Here is a 14,770-nt window from a genome sequence, read left to right as displayed (position 1 = left end):
TAATGGTCCTTGTTGCCACAGCACCGCGGTGGGTTGTGCTTCTGTCGGTAGAAGGCAAACATCAAAAGGCTCACTGGGGTTCACTCTCTTTAATGCAGCATTGCTGAGCGCCCGCTCTACTTGGTACAGCGACTGCTTAGCCGCAGGGGTGAGATGTCGAGGTGAAGCTAGATCCGGGTCCCCTTTCAGCAACTCGAATAAGGGCAATAGATCTGCATTGGGTATCTTCAAGTATGGGCGGATCCAGTTTATGTCCCCCATAAGTCTTTGCAAGTCATTTAGTGTGTGTATATTGTCTAATCTGAGTGTAACTTTCTGGGGTGAGATGTGGGTGGGCGTGAGCCTTGCTCCCAAAAAGGTGACAAGCTCGGTCATCTGTATTTTTTCCGGGGCCACTTCTAAGTTGGCTTCTCGGAGTGTTAGAACTAAATGTGCTAATGTGGTCCTAAGGAGGTCTACTTGTCCATGGGTCAACAGGATGTCATCCATGTAATGGAGGATCCTTACTTGGGGAAAAAGCTGGCGGGTACTGGCTAATTTTTCAGCCACGTACAACTGGCACATGGTAGGGCTATTAGCCATGCCCTGAGGCAAAACCGTCCATTCAAAACGACGACAGGGCTCCTCCTGATTTAGGGAGGGCACAGTGAAAGCAAATTTTGGGGTATCCTCGGGGTGAAGTGGGATAGAAAAGAAACAATCTCTAATATCTATAATAAAGACAGGCCACCGCTCTGGCAGAGTTGAGAGAAGGGGCAGTCCCATCTGGACAGGCCCTAGGGGCTCCATGCAATTATTGATGGCCCTTAAATCATGTAATAGCCTCCACGTGCCTGATTTTTTCTTGATGACAAAGATAGGGGTGTTCCAGGGTGACGTGGAGGGAACGATGTGCCCCCTCTCCAGCTGATCTGACACTAAGGCGTGCAATGCTGAAAGTTTTTCCTGAGGTAAGGGCCACTGAGGTACCCAGACTGGAGCCTTAACTTTCCATGTTAACTTTATAGGTGTAGGCGGGTATGCACCCTCAGTGGCCCCTAGGAAAAACCCAGGCCTTGTCTACCGGGGTTAGAGTCAGCCTGAATGGGCTTCACGCGCCCTTGCAAGGAGGCCCCCAGCCCCCTGCCCGGGACATATCCCATTCTATTCAGCAACTGTTTAGAAGTTGGAGAGTAGCCTGTGGTTAGGGTTACATCCATTTGAGCTAGAATATCTCTTCCCCATAATGAAACAGGCAGGGCCAGCACATAAGGCTGGAAACTGCCCTGATGTCCTTCCTCATCCTCCCAATGGAGAGTAGTGGCACTCACCATGGGCGCTGAGATTTGGCCGATCCCTCTGAGGGTGTCTTCCGCTTGGTTCGTTGGCCAAGCGGGGGGCCAATCTTGCTGTCTTATAATCGACCTATCTGCTCCGGTATCTAACAGACCTAGGAAGGCTCGGCCTTGCACTTTAAGAGTCAGCATGGGTCGAGACTCCAGGGACATTTGAAGATCCTCAAAAACCTCTCCGGAGGATCCAAATCCTTTATTCCCCCTCTGTCCTGGCTTGCTTGGAAAGACTGAATGCAGGCTGGGCAAAAGCAGAAGCTGCGCCAACTTATCACCCTCTGCAATGACCAGAGTACCCTGCAGAGACTGTACCATAATCTGGACATGGCCTGTGAAATCTGAGTCTACAATACCTGGTATAACTGTTAACCCTTTTAGGGCTGTGGATGCTCTCCCTATTATGAGTCCCACAGTTCCTGCTGGGAAGGGCCCCTTGAAGGAGGTCCCCACTAGCTGGACTCCCATGGCTGGGGTTAGTACGAGCCTGGAGGTGGCACAGAGGTCCAATCCTGCTGATCCGGGAGATGCGCGGGTCTGGATGGGAGCCGCATCGCCCGCTGGTGTGTTTGGGGGCCCACCGCAAGGGTGGACCCCCTCTGCCCGTTTTTTGAATCCTGTTCGGGGCGGCCAGAAAGGCGTACTCCCTGCGCGCTGAAGGCTGACTTACAGTCCTCTGCGCGATGAGGCCCCTTGTAGCAGCGGCCGCACAGCTTAATGGCCGCACGCGGTCCGCGGAGGTGCTGAACGGCGGGCGGTTGATCTTTATTAGGGCAATCTCTCCTAAAATGTCCTGACTGGCCACAGCCATAGCACCTTTTTGGCCTTGCCCCCAAGGCTCCGGGGTCCTTTGCGGTTACCTGTAGGGAGCTGGCTAGCATAGCAGCCAACCCTGCATTAGTTAACGGGCTACCAGCGTCTCTGCAAAGCCGAACCCATTCTGTCAAGCTCTTCCCCTTATTCTGTGCCAGGATAACCTTACATTCCCTATTGCATTGCTCAAAAATCATCTGCTTAACTACAGTTTCCGCTACCCCTGGATCTGAGAAGATTCTCTCAGCCGCAGTCTGCATCTTTGCCACAAAATCCACAAAAGGTTCTGTGGGACCCTGGTGAATGCCGCTGAGTGAGGCCTGGGCTTCTCCCTCTCCTGTCAACTTTTTCCATGCCCCTATGAAACAGCGGAAAATTTGGGCGTAAACTTCCTGGGGGTATCCTGTCTGATTTTGGGCGTGAGCACTTTTCCCTAACAACATATCTACATTCCACCCGCCGTGCCTCCCCGCCGCATTCCTCGCTGCCTGCTCCTCAGCTAACTCCTCAAACCACGCTTTCCAATCGATAAACCGGCCGGGTGGCAAGCAGGAGCGAGCCAGCTGAAGGATATCAGCAGGTGTATGATTTAGGGTGGAGAGGTTCTCAACCATGTTCAGGGTGTAAGGGGCGTTGGGGCCGTACTGATGTACGGCTTGCCTCAGCTCCTTCAAGAGCTTGTAATCATAGGATTCATGCAGATTACGACCTTGGTGATTGATGATGACTGGGAACATTTCGGAGACCGGTTCGGGCTCGAGCGGTTGATAGCCGCCCAAAATGCCAAAAGGTCTGAATGTGGTAAAGGGGCTCCACTTCCAAAAATGCCTCCTATTGTCATTTGAGGGTGAAGGGCCCGGAGGGTCCACGTAGTCGGGCGGGGGTTCTGGGTGTTGCGAGGGGGGGTCATGGTCTCTACTCGTCATGGCCACTAGAGGGAGTCCTGTACAAGGGCCCCTTGCGGAGTCGGTTAAACCGTCCACCGGATGCAGGTGCTTCCTTAGGGGTGCAACGGTCGTTGCCGGTGGGGCAGAGGGCCGCGTGGGTGAGATAGGGGGTGCCTCTAGATCAATCAGCGGAGGCGCTTCCGGTCCCTCGTCTGCCTCGCTTTCAGAATCTGAGTCAGAACTATCAGAACTAGTACTCGACTCTGGCGGCTTGCCCTTATGGGTGCCCTCCGCGGATGAAACGGACTGAGTTTCTTGGAGCGCATGTCGCACCTGCAACAAGGCAGCAGGCGTGGTCAGGCCCATGGCCGATTCCAGCTCAAGTACAGCACGAACAGTCTCCCATATAAGGACCAGGACTGGGTCCAGACAAATGCCCGTTTGGCGCGCTCGGTCTATATCACGGCCAAGTTTCATCCAAGAGGGCAGGTTGAGGCTGCCAGAGCAGGGAAACCAGGGGGCAAAAGTGGCCACATCATCAAGGAATCGTTGGAGAGAACTTTTCTTAACTGAGATACCCCGCTGCTTCAAAAGGGTCTTTAAGGGGGTTAGTAGGGGTGAACTCCCGGACTGCCCCATGCTTGCAGCCGGCACTGTCTTGTAATCACTCGGAGAGCTCTTCCGAGTCCCCGGGGCTACCTGAACGCCCACGGGCCCTAGTCCTCGTATGGAAAGGGGGTGCTTACCTTCTCGCGGTGATCAGTCGCGGAGGTCAAACCACGGATCCCGGGAGCACGTCTCCGTCGGGGCGAGGGGAACGCAAATGAGGTTGCGGGTTCGAAGTGCCCCGTACGGGCCACCACTTGTCCGGCGCTTTCTCCGCCCCGCCTCGAGTCCTCGGTCGGCCGGCGATGGGGACCAGAGAGATAAGGGGAGAGAGGGTGCGGACAATGTCTTACCCGACGCACTCGTGATCACTCTGGACTCGCAGCAGTGAAGCATGTAGGCTTTTAATGGAACTAGGCAATCATCCTCTTTACAGGTTCCGCCCGGGGCAAGACGCCTCGGGGGAGAACAACCTCGATGCGGCCGTCAGGCGCGGCTCCTTGTGGGCTGTCTCTCCGAGCTCTGCCCGGGAACTTTCTTATAAACCTTACGTATATCCAATGGGCAAACGCCACGCATACAAGCATGATTGGTGAATACAGAGGGTTGTCACATACATCACAAAGCGGAAGCAGGATGTGGGCGCCATCTTTGCACCACTCGATGGGCGGGGGGAACTCAAGGGCAGGCTGCAGCTTGTCTACTAGGCCTAATCCGGAATGTGGCTGCTCACAAATGAGGTCACCACACATGTTGTTTTGAATGCCATGCATCAACCCAGCAATATGTGGCAGAGGTGCTCTAGTAGAGGGAATAGTCTTATTTAAAATTCTCTGTAGTCTGTAGTTAGCCTCCACTCATTAGTAGTGACTATAAGCACAGGCATTGAAAGATGTCATGGTGGGTATCAGCATTCCTTCTTTAAGTCAGCTATGATAGGCCTTAGCCCCAGGATTGTGGTACCACTTGCATGGGTAGGGAAAGATTAACTTGTTCCCCCCAGGCTGCACCCACCAACACCATAAAAGCCTTATGCTTGTTTCATGACACTACCTATTGACTGAGGAGATCCATTCCAATTATGCACAAAGGGATCATGTCAGGGAGAACAACCATGACAGAAGTATCTTTTTTTTCCTTTAAACTATTTATTTTGAAATAATTTCAAACTTAACAGACAGTTGCAAAAATAATATAAACCCCATACAGAGAACTCCAACATACCCAACCTCCCCCCTGCATCAGATATCCAGAGCCACAGATTCTAACATTTTGCCATATTTGACATATGATTCTATCTACCCATCTTTCTACCAATCATCTATATATATTAATCCAACTACATCTATTTATCTATCTACCAATCATCTATCTATATCATTTTCTGAATATTTGAGACTGGTGGCATACACCGTTCTCCTTAAACACAAAATACTTCCGTGTACATTCCCTAAGGACAAGGATATTAATTTATTTAATCACTTTAAGTGCAGTTATGAAGTTCAAGAAATTTAACATTAACATAGAGCTTATATCTATAGTCTAATTTTTTTCATAAGCCCCAATAATGTATTTTTTTATTTTGATATAGATTCAAAGTTATAGGAACAGTTGCAAAAACAATACAAACCCCATACACAGAACTCCAGCATAACCTGACCCCCCTCCCCTGATACCCCGATCCACCAACTTTAACATGCCATCACACTGCCATTTCTCTTTCCCTCCCTCCCTCCCTATCATCCATCATCTGTTGCTCTGTCTTCTGAACATATGAGAGCTAGCTGCACACATCCTTGAACATACACTATAATTCATGTATACACTTCCCATGACAAGAACATTCTTTTGTGCAATCCCATTAAGCACAGCTAAGAAGTACAAGAGATTCAACAATGATACGAAGCTTACATTCTATATTTCCTTTTCCTTATGTCTCAACTGTGTCCCTTTGAGCTGCCTGTCATCTATCCTCCAATCCCATCAAAGTTCATCCTTGGCGTTCAATTGTCATCTATTTAGACTTTTTTTTTTTTTCAATTGTGGAAACATATATACAGCCTAAATATTCCCATTCCACCCCCTCCTTAGCCTTCCATTAGTGGGATTAATCACATTTAGAATGTTGTAATGCTCTTTCCCACCATCCATTACTAGAAATTTCCCTTCACCTCAAACAGCAACCCTATACTCATTTCTTAACTCCTCATTGGCCCTTCCCCCATTTCTCTTAACCCAAACTCTACTTTTCATCTCTATGGTTATATTCTCTGATAATTTCTTTGTGTTTACTGTGGGGCTTAAAATTAACATCTTAAATCCATATCAATCTTGTTTTTCTTTGATACCACCTTCACTTCAATAGGACACATAAACTATGTTCCTATACTCCTCCATTCCCCACCTTTATATAGTTGTCTAAAATTACATATTTTACGTTGAGTTCAAAATCACTGATTTGTCATTAAAGTTTGTGTGTTTTATATCATGTAGGAAGTAAATAGTGGAGTTACAGTTCAAAAATTATTGACTTCTATTTGTATTCCAATGTGGTTGGAGAATGTGCTTTGAGTATATTCAATTTTTTTTTTTAATTTCTTGAGGCTTGTTTTATGTCCCAGCTTATGGTCCCTTCTGGAGAAAGACCCATGATCACTGGAGAAAAATGAGTGTCCTGGTCATTTGGGATGTAAGGTACTATATATGTCTGTTAAAATTCTCTATATCTCTTTCTCTTTTCTTTGTGTCTCTGTTGGCAGGGCTCCCTTTAGTATCTGAAGTAGGGCAGATCTTTTATTGGCAAACTCTCTCAGCATTTGTCTGTCTGTGAAAAATTTAAACTCTCCCTCAAATTTGAAGGAGAGTTTTGCTGGATAATGTAGTCTTGGTTGGAAATTTTTCTCTCTCAGAATTTTAAATATGTCATGCCACTGCCTTCTCACCTCCATGGTGGCCACTGAATAGTCACAACTTAGTCTTATGTTGTTTTCTTTGTATGTGGTGAATTGCTTTTCTCTTGCTGCTTTCAGAACTTGCTCCTTCTCTTCAGTATTTGAGAGTCTGATCAGAATATGTCTCAGAGTGTGTTTATTTGGATTTATTCTATTTGGAGTTCTCTGGGCATTTATGCTTTGTGTATTTATATTGTGTATGAGGTTGGGGAAGTTTTCCCCAACAATTTCTTTGAATACTCTTTCTAGACCTTTACCCTTCTCTTCTCCTTCTGGACACCAATGAGTCTTAAGCTTGGATGTTTTATTTTATTTATTGTATCCCTGAGATCCATTTTGATTTTTTCAATTTTTTTCTCCATTCTTTCTTTTCTTCCTTCATTTTCTGCTCTGTGGACTTCTAGGACACTGAGACATTGTTCAGCTTCCTCTAGTCTTGTATTGTGAATATCCAGAATCTTTTTAATTTGGCCAACAGTTTCTTTTATTTCCATAAGATCTTCTATTTTTTTATTTACTCTTGCAATGTCTTCTTTATGCTCTTCTAGGGTCTTCTTTATGTCACTTATATCCTGGGCCATGGTCTTCTTGATGTCCTTTAAATCCTTTGCCATGTTTTTGTTCCTTGATTGTAGTTCTTTGATTAATTGTGCGAGGTACTGTGTCTCTTCTGATATTTTGATTTGTGTGTTTGGAGTTGCATTAAGATTTTCTGTTGTTTTTGGCCTCTTGGCATTTGCTTTGCTTGATAGGGTTCTTTCAAGTTGTAAAAAAAATACCTATCTAATTTTTCAGAAACACAGGTTGGTGGCATACACTTTAACTAACCAGCAGATGGCATCTGTGTGTCACCTATACCCCTCAAGTCAGTTCTCCACCTTGTCCCTGCAGTGTGTGGGGAAATGATTCTTGTGGGGTTCAGTTGGAGAACTGAACTGAACTGTGTGTTGCTGGAGCCATCTGCCCTGAATGTGGGGTGTGTGTACAGGTGGCCAGGGAGGAAGGACAGCTTCAATATTCAAATCCCCCAGGTTCCTGCAGATTCAAGGCTGCCACAAGGGTCTAAGCCTTCATTTCATTTCAACCCCAGACCCTCTCTCACTCTGTCCCACAAACCACCAAACTTGGCATAGTGTCCCTGAGTTATCCGAGCAGGTCCCCCCACCCAGCCATGATCCTCCAGGACCTCTGCTGAGGGAATGCTGTGCTGTATCACCAGTGTGCGCCGTCCCTCAAGGGAAGCCCTGGGCTGCCGAGCCGTGCCGGGGCACTTTCAGCCTGATGCAAAGACGGCTGAACGGGGCATCTCCATACCCCCCTCCTCACACAGTTCCTCCTTCCCAGCTCTGGGACAACTGGCAGGGCTCTGGGCTATGGGCATGGTCCCAGGCAGGAGTTTGTCGAGCCCTCTGGGGAGCCAGCTGCTCGCCGTGGGGTTTCTTTCTGCTTCTGCCTCTTCCCTCCATTCCCCCAGCCCCAAGGGTATCTGCAGCAGGCTATCTTCCAGGCCAGACACTGACAGGCTGGCCCAGCCCCCTCTTGCTGTGTTTTACTGCATGGTTCCCACTATCACAGCTGCAGCCGCTCCTGGGTTTTTCCCTCCCCCCTTTTTTTTAAAGAGCCCGTTGTTCTCCAAACACCAAACCCTGGCTTCCCCAGACTGCCGTGTGGCTTCGGGTCTTCCAGCCAGCTTACTTGTTTCAGAATGCAGACTCCCAGTTTCACCAAGTATATGACCCCTGTGGAACTAGGAGACCTCATCCAGCTGCTGCATCACTGTAACTGGTATTCTGGGTCACTTTCTGGTTTTTATCTAGTGTTTTTCACAGAGGTGCTTTTTTGCCCTGTCTCACCTAGCTGCCATCTTAGTTTCTCCCAGTAATGTAGGATCATCATCCAGGATCATGTATTTCATTTGCCATTATATCTTTAGTCACCCTTTCCTTCCTTTTTTATTAATTATGAAAACATATTTAGAATATAAATCTTCCCATCCCTACCCCTCCAAAGCATACCATTCATGGAATTAATCATGTTCACAATGTTGCAGTATCCTCACCCATTTTTGAGCCTATACTTCACCTCAAACAGAAACCCTACAAACATTTGGCACTAACTTCCCATTGCCCCTGCTTCCCTCCCCTGGTAACCTGCACTCTACATTCTGTCTTTGAATTTGCCTATTTTCCGTATTTCCTTTGTGTTTAGCATGGACTTAAGTTTATCATCCTAAATCTATAAAAGTCTTGTTTGATTTGATACCACCTTAACTTCAATGGCTTACATAAACTATATTCTTATAGTCATCCATCCCCCATCTTTACATAGTTCTTGGCACACATTAAATCTTTATACACTATAAGTCGAAATCCATTGATTTATCATTACTTTTTAATTCATTTGCCCTTTAGATCCTGTGGAAAGTAAAAAGTAGAGTTACAAATTAAAAATACTTTAGTATTGGTATTCATATTTACCGAAGTAATTATCTTTACTGGAGATCTTTATTTCTACACCTGGCTTTGGTCAATTGTTTAGTGTCCTTTCCTTTCAACCTGAAGAATTCCTTTTAGCATTTCTTGTAAAATTGTTCCAGTTTGCTAATGCTGCTGTTATGCAAAATACCAGAAATGGATTGGCTTTTATAAAAAGGATTTATTAAGGTACAAATTTACAGTTCTCAGGCCATAAAAATGTCCAAACTAAGGAATCAACAAGAGGATACCTTCACTGAAGAACAGCCAATGGTGTCAGGAAAACCTGTTAGCTTGGAAGTCACGTGGCTGGTGTCTGATGATCCTTTGCTCTGGTTTCAAAATGGCTTTCTCCAAAATGTCTCTGGACTCATCTCTCTTAGCTTCTCTGGAGAAAACTCTGGGCTAGCATCTCCAAATATCTCCAAACATCTCCAAGTGTCAGCAAGCATCTGGGCCTGGGTGGCTCTTCCTAAAGGACTGCAGTAAACTAATCAAGACCTACTCTAAATGGGTGGGGTCAAATCTCCATGAAAACATTCAATCAAGAGTATCACCAACAATTGGGTGAGTCACATTTCCATGGAGACAACCTAATCCAAATATCCCACAAAATTGGATCAAAACATGGCTTTTTGGGGGGACATAATATATCCAAACTGGCACCTTCTACCCCCTGGACCCCTCAAAAGATGTGTTTTTACCAAATGCAAAAATACATTCATCCCATGACAATATCACAAAAACAAATCATTTCAGTAACAATAGTTGGGTACAAGAGCTTGTCAAAATCAGCTACAGGTGTGGTCTGTGTTAAGGCAAAACTCCCCTCTGGCTGTGGACCCTGAAACTTAGAACAAGTTAATTTCTACCAATATATAAAAGAGAGACAGTCCATAGGCCAAACATTCCCCTTGCCAGAAACTAAAAGAAAAACAGGGTTCATGGGACCAAACCAGATGCTAAAACCTGCAAGGCAAACTCCATTAGATTTCAAAGTCTGAGAGTCATTTATTAAATGATGTTTTATCCTTGGGGTTTGAGAGAGCAGGAGTCCAACCCTTTCCAAGGACCTTTGCAGCAGCCCTTTTCTCTCCAAATGTTGGGGGTGCATGCTCCAACCTATCCACGCACTGGGGAGATCACCTTCTTCTTGGCCCCACCCTCTTCAAACATTGGGGTGGTACCCAGACTCTCTTTCATCTCTGGGGCAAGCACTCAACCCTTTTAGAACAATGGGGTGGTGGCCAGGCTCTCCAATTTCCTGGGAATGTGCTCCACTCTCTCTGAGGCCTGGAGCAGCAGCACTCTTCCTGAGCATCCAGTTGGAAGACCCACCCTCTGCCTCCCAGGCAAACTCATCCTTTCCATGTGCATGGTTGCTGTGCTTTCCTTGTCCAAGATTTCTTGACTCCAGACCTCAATTCCCATGGTTCTGTCTTTAAAGAAATTTCTCCTTCAATTTGTTCCTTCTCCATCCCCTCCAGTCCAGACCGGCAGTGATTCCATTTATACAGATCTCACAAAAAAAAATTGTTGGCTTGGCATGAAGCATATAGGGGTCAAAACCATAAGACAATAGGACTTAACACAAATCCTTTCTGGATAATATAATATAGGCTCTAAAGACAGTTCTGAGAGGCTTTGAACAGAAATGTTGAATATGCCATTTGCAAACTGGAAGAAAGTTGATCCTTGCTTTAAAGTGGTGGAGAATTTGGCAAAACTGAGCCCTGGTGTCAGATAGAAGGCAGAATTTGAAAGTGACAAGCTGGGATACTTAGCTGAAGAGATTTTGAAACTAAAAGTTGAACATGCAGCATGGCTTCTCCTTGTAGCTTACAGTAAAATGTGAGAGGAAAGAGATAAGCTAAGAATTGAACTCTTGAGTACTGGCTTGTACTGAAATGGTGGTCAGGTTCCATGTTTGGTTAAATCCTCATGTGGGGCACTGTCCTCTGGGGTCTCACTTCCTGGAAGCCCAGAATTTTCTAAACCATGAATTTCTGATTTCATTGTACCCAAGAGTTCAATTTTTATCTTATCATTTAAAAAGCCATTCTGACATGTTCGGTATTTGCAAACTCAGCAACACATCTCTTCTCTGGTACCAAAATCTGTTATGGTTTGTTAATGCCGTTATGCAAAATACCAGAAATGGATTGGCTTTTATGAAGGGGATTTAAGTTACAAATTTACAGTTCTAAGGCCATAAAAAGTGTCCAAACTAAGGAATCAACAAGAGGATACCTTCACTGAAGAACAGCCAATGGTGTCAGGAAAACCTCTGTTAGCTCAGAAGGCACATGACTGGTGTCTGATGATCTTTTGCTCTGGGGTTCTGGTTTAAAAATGGCTTTCTCCAAAATGTCTCTGGACTTGTTTCTCTTAGAGAAAACTCTGGGCTAGCATCGCCAAATATCTCCAAACATCACCAAGTGTCAGCAAGTGTCTAGGCCTGGGTTAAGCATCATGACCTAAGGTTCTGCTGGTCTTGAGGTCTTAGTTCCAAAGGGAGGAATGATTCCACCCTAACTCCACTGAACTGAAACATCAGATTGCCACCTGAACATTTTGTGCTCTTCAGGCTCCTGAATAAATGGACAAAGGAGGTAATAATTATACTGGCTATAGCAATTCATCCTGATTGCCAATGTGAAATTGGGCTGCTACAACATAATGGAGGTCAGGAAGCTTATGTCTGGAATACAGGAGATCCTTTAGTGTGTCATTTTGTACTGCCATCCTCTGTGCTTAAAGTCAATGGAAAACTGTGGACACCCAATTTAGGTAGGGCTAATGGCCCAGAACCTTCACTAGTGAAGTTTTGTGAGACTCCCGCCAGGCAAAGAACTACTAAAAACTGAGGCACTTGCTGAGGGCAAAAGAATTAAGGAATAGAAGCTACAGGAAGCTACAGCCACATGAGCGCCATGGCAATGAAGTTTGTAATTGTTGTGAATATTTTTCTTAGTTCATTATGAATATGTATTTGTATATATTTATTTGTATAGTTTCTTTTTCCGTCTTATCCCCTTATCATATAACAATAAAACATATAGGTGCAGCATCATCTCTTGCCTGTGCTTCCAACCTACTGTTGACGTTCCCTACAAATTTCAGACTTGTCAGTCTCTACATGTGAGCCAATTGATTAAAATAAATCCTATTATCTATCTATCTATCATCTATCTATCTCCCCTATCTACACATACACACACAAACACATGGCCTATTGGTTCTGTTTCTCTGTGGAAACCTGACTGATATAGTATATATATCTGTGAACAAATATAGAGAAATAGATAATTTGTCTTATTTATATTTGTAATGTGGAAATTTGATTACTAATTTTGGCCAAATCTTTCCTTCAATTGGGGCATATTTTGGAATATTTCCCAGAGAATTGAAGTCAGTAGTTTATGAATATATTGAAGAAGACCTAGGCTGCCCATCCAATCTAAGTAATAAACTGGCTTATAAATTCATAAGTTAAATGGTGCCAACTACTTTTTAAATACATGTAATTTTTTTTGGTCAGGAAAGTAAAAATTCTAAAAGTTTGTATCATTTTCCCCCTACATATTGATTAAAGCATGTTATGTATAATAAATTGCACCTATTTATAATATATACATTATTGAATTTTTAATGTATATACAGCCATGAAAACCTCACTGAAAGGTAATAAACGTGTAAGTTCCCCTTTTAATCAATTTATACATCCCTTCTCTGTATTCCTACCATCCCACTTCCTCAAGCACAGATGAGAATTTTATGGAATTATATGTGACAGGATCATTAAGATTTTTTTGTCTGAATATTTGTCAGAATAAATATTTGAAATTTATCCATGATGTTTTGTTCTTTTGCATATTAAGAATTTCTGGGCAAGAATTTACCACAATTTATTCTTTACTTTGGAAAGAGACATGGTGCTTAAAACCTAAATCCAGAAAGTAACATGATTGTGAGAATTTTTTCATCTCATGTTCTACTTTTAGTGATAAAAATTAACTTATCCAACAGCAGCGTATGATTCAGAGGAATTCCACCAGAGCCATAGAGCACAAGAGGGAGTAGGACCCATTGTGAACCTGAAACTGAGCTCTACAACACTGCCAGTCAGGCAAGAAACATAAGGCTGCCAATGCTCAGTCTTCTCTGAAGCAGAATCCTATGGAGGCTTTTCAGGGCTGTGGTTAGCTATGGTGGCTGATTTGGGGTTTCTGTGGATGATTCTTCATGACTGCTTTAGTTTAAATTTCTTTTAGACTTAACATTATTTTGAATATTGTTATTCCAGCTACTTGGTATTTGGATCTCATTCTATGGATTTCCTTGGAAGCATGTTGTTATTGCCATCTATTTAGGGAATGCTTCATTTAAGATAGTTGTATAGGGCACTGTTCTTCCTGAGAGTATATTAAATTACTTTATTTATAAAATACCTTATATATAAAGTACATTATACTTTTAAACTTTGAGTCAAAAGTAAGCAGGATATATTTTTTATTAAATTCAGTTTTATTGAAATACATTCACACACCATACAATCATCCATGATATACAATCCACTGTCCACAGTATGATAACATAGTTATGCGTTCATCACCACAATCTATCTCTGAACATTTTCCTTACATCAGAAAGAACCAGAACAAGAATAAAAAATAAAAGTAAAAAAAGAACACCCAAATCATCCCCCCATCCCACCCCATTTGTCCTTTAGTTTTTATCCCCATTCCTCCACTCATCCATACACTAGCTAAAGGGGGTGTGATCCACAAGGTCTTCACAATCACACTGTCACCCCTTGTAATCTACATTCTTATATAATTGTCTTCAGGAGTCCAGACTGCTGGGTTGGAGTTTGGTAGTTTCAAGTATTTACTTCTAGCTATTCCAATACATTAAAGCCTAAGAGGTGTTATCTATATAGTGCATAAGAATGTCCACCAGAGTGACCTCTCAACTCCATTTGGAATCTCTCAGCCACTGAAACTATTTCGTCTCATTTTGCATCCCCCTTTTGGTCAAGAAGATACTCTCAGTCCCACGATGCTGGGTCCACGTTCATCCCCGGGATTCATACTCTGCATTGCCAGGGAGATTTACACCCCTCGGGGTCAGGTCCCACGTAGCGGGGAGGGCAGCGAGTTCACCTGTCGAGATGGCTCAGTTAGAGAGAGAGAGGGGGCCACATCTGAGCAACAAAGAGGTACTCAGGGGGAGACTCTTAGGCACCATTACATACAACTTTAGACTCTCCTTTGTGGTAATGAGCTTCATAAGGGCAAGTCCCAGGCTCGAGGGCTTAGCACATCAACCCGCCAGTCCCAATGTTTGTGACAACATCAGCACCAGTCCAGGTGAGGATGTCCAACACATCCGCACTTTCCCCCAGATCCTCGGGGCTGGGGAGGGGGAGGCTGTAAATATATTTTTTATTGTCTGCCCAAATTACTCTAGGATGTGTCACTATTTCACTCCAGCCTATACTAACCTACCGTATCTCACTTTAAGCAGGATATTTTATATTCACTGGCCCTTTCATTTGTTTCCTTTTGGATTACTAGCATAATCACAAATTTATGCTTAAAATGGAAGTTAACATGGTAGAATAATCTAATCTTTTAAGTAACAAACTCACTGAATAATAGAACTACTTAACCTCAATGAGAAAAGATCAATTTATAAATCCTTTCCAT

Source organism: Choloepus didactylus, chromosome 21 (genome assembly GCF_015220235.1).
Source record: "Choloepus didactylus isolate mChoDid1 chromosome 21, mChoDid1.pri, whole genome shotgun sequence".
Taxonomy (NCBI): domain Eukaryota; kingdom Metazoa; phylum Chordata; class Mammalia; order Pilosa; family Megalonychidae; genus Choloepus; species Choloepus didactylus.
Note: the sequence above shows the minus strand (reverse complement) of the source record.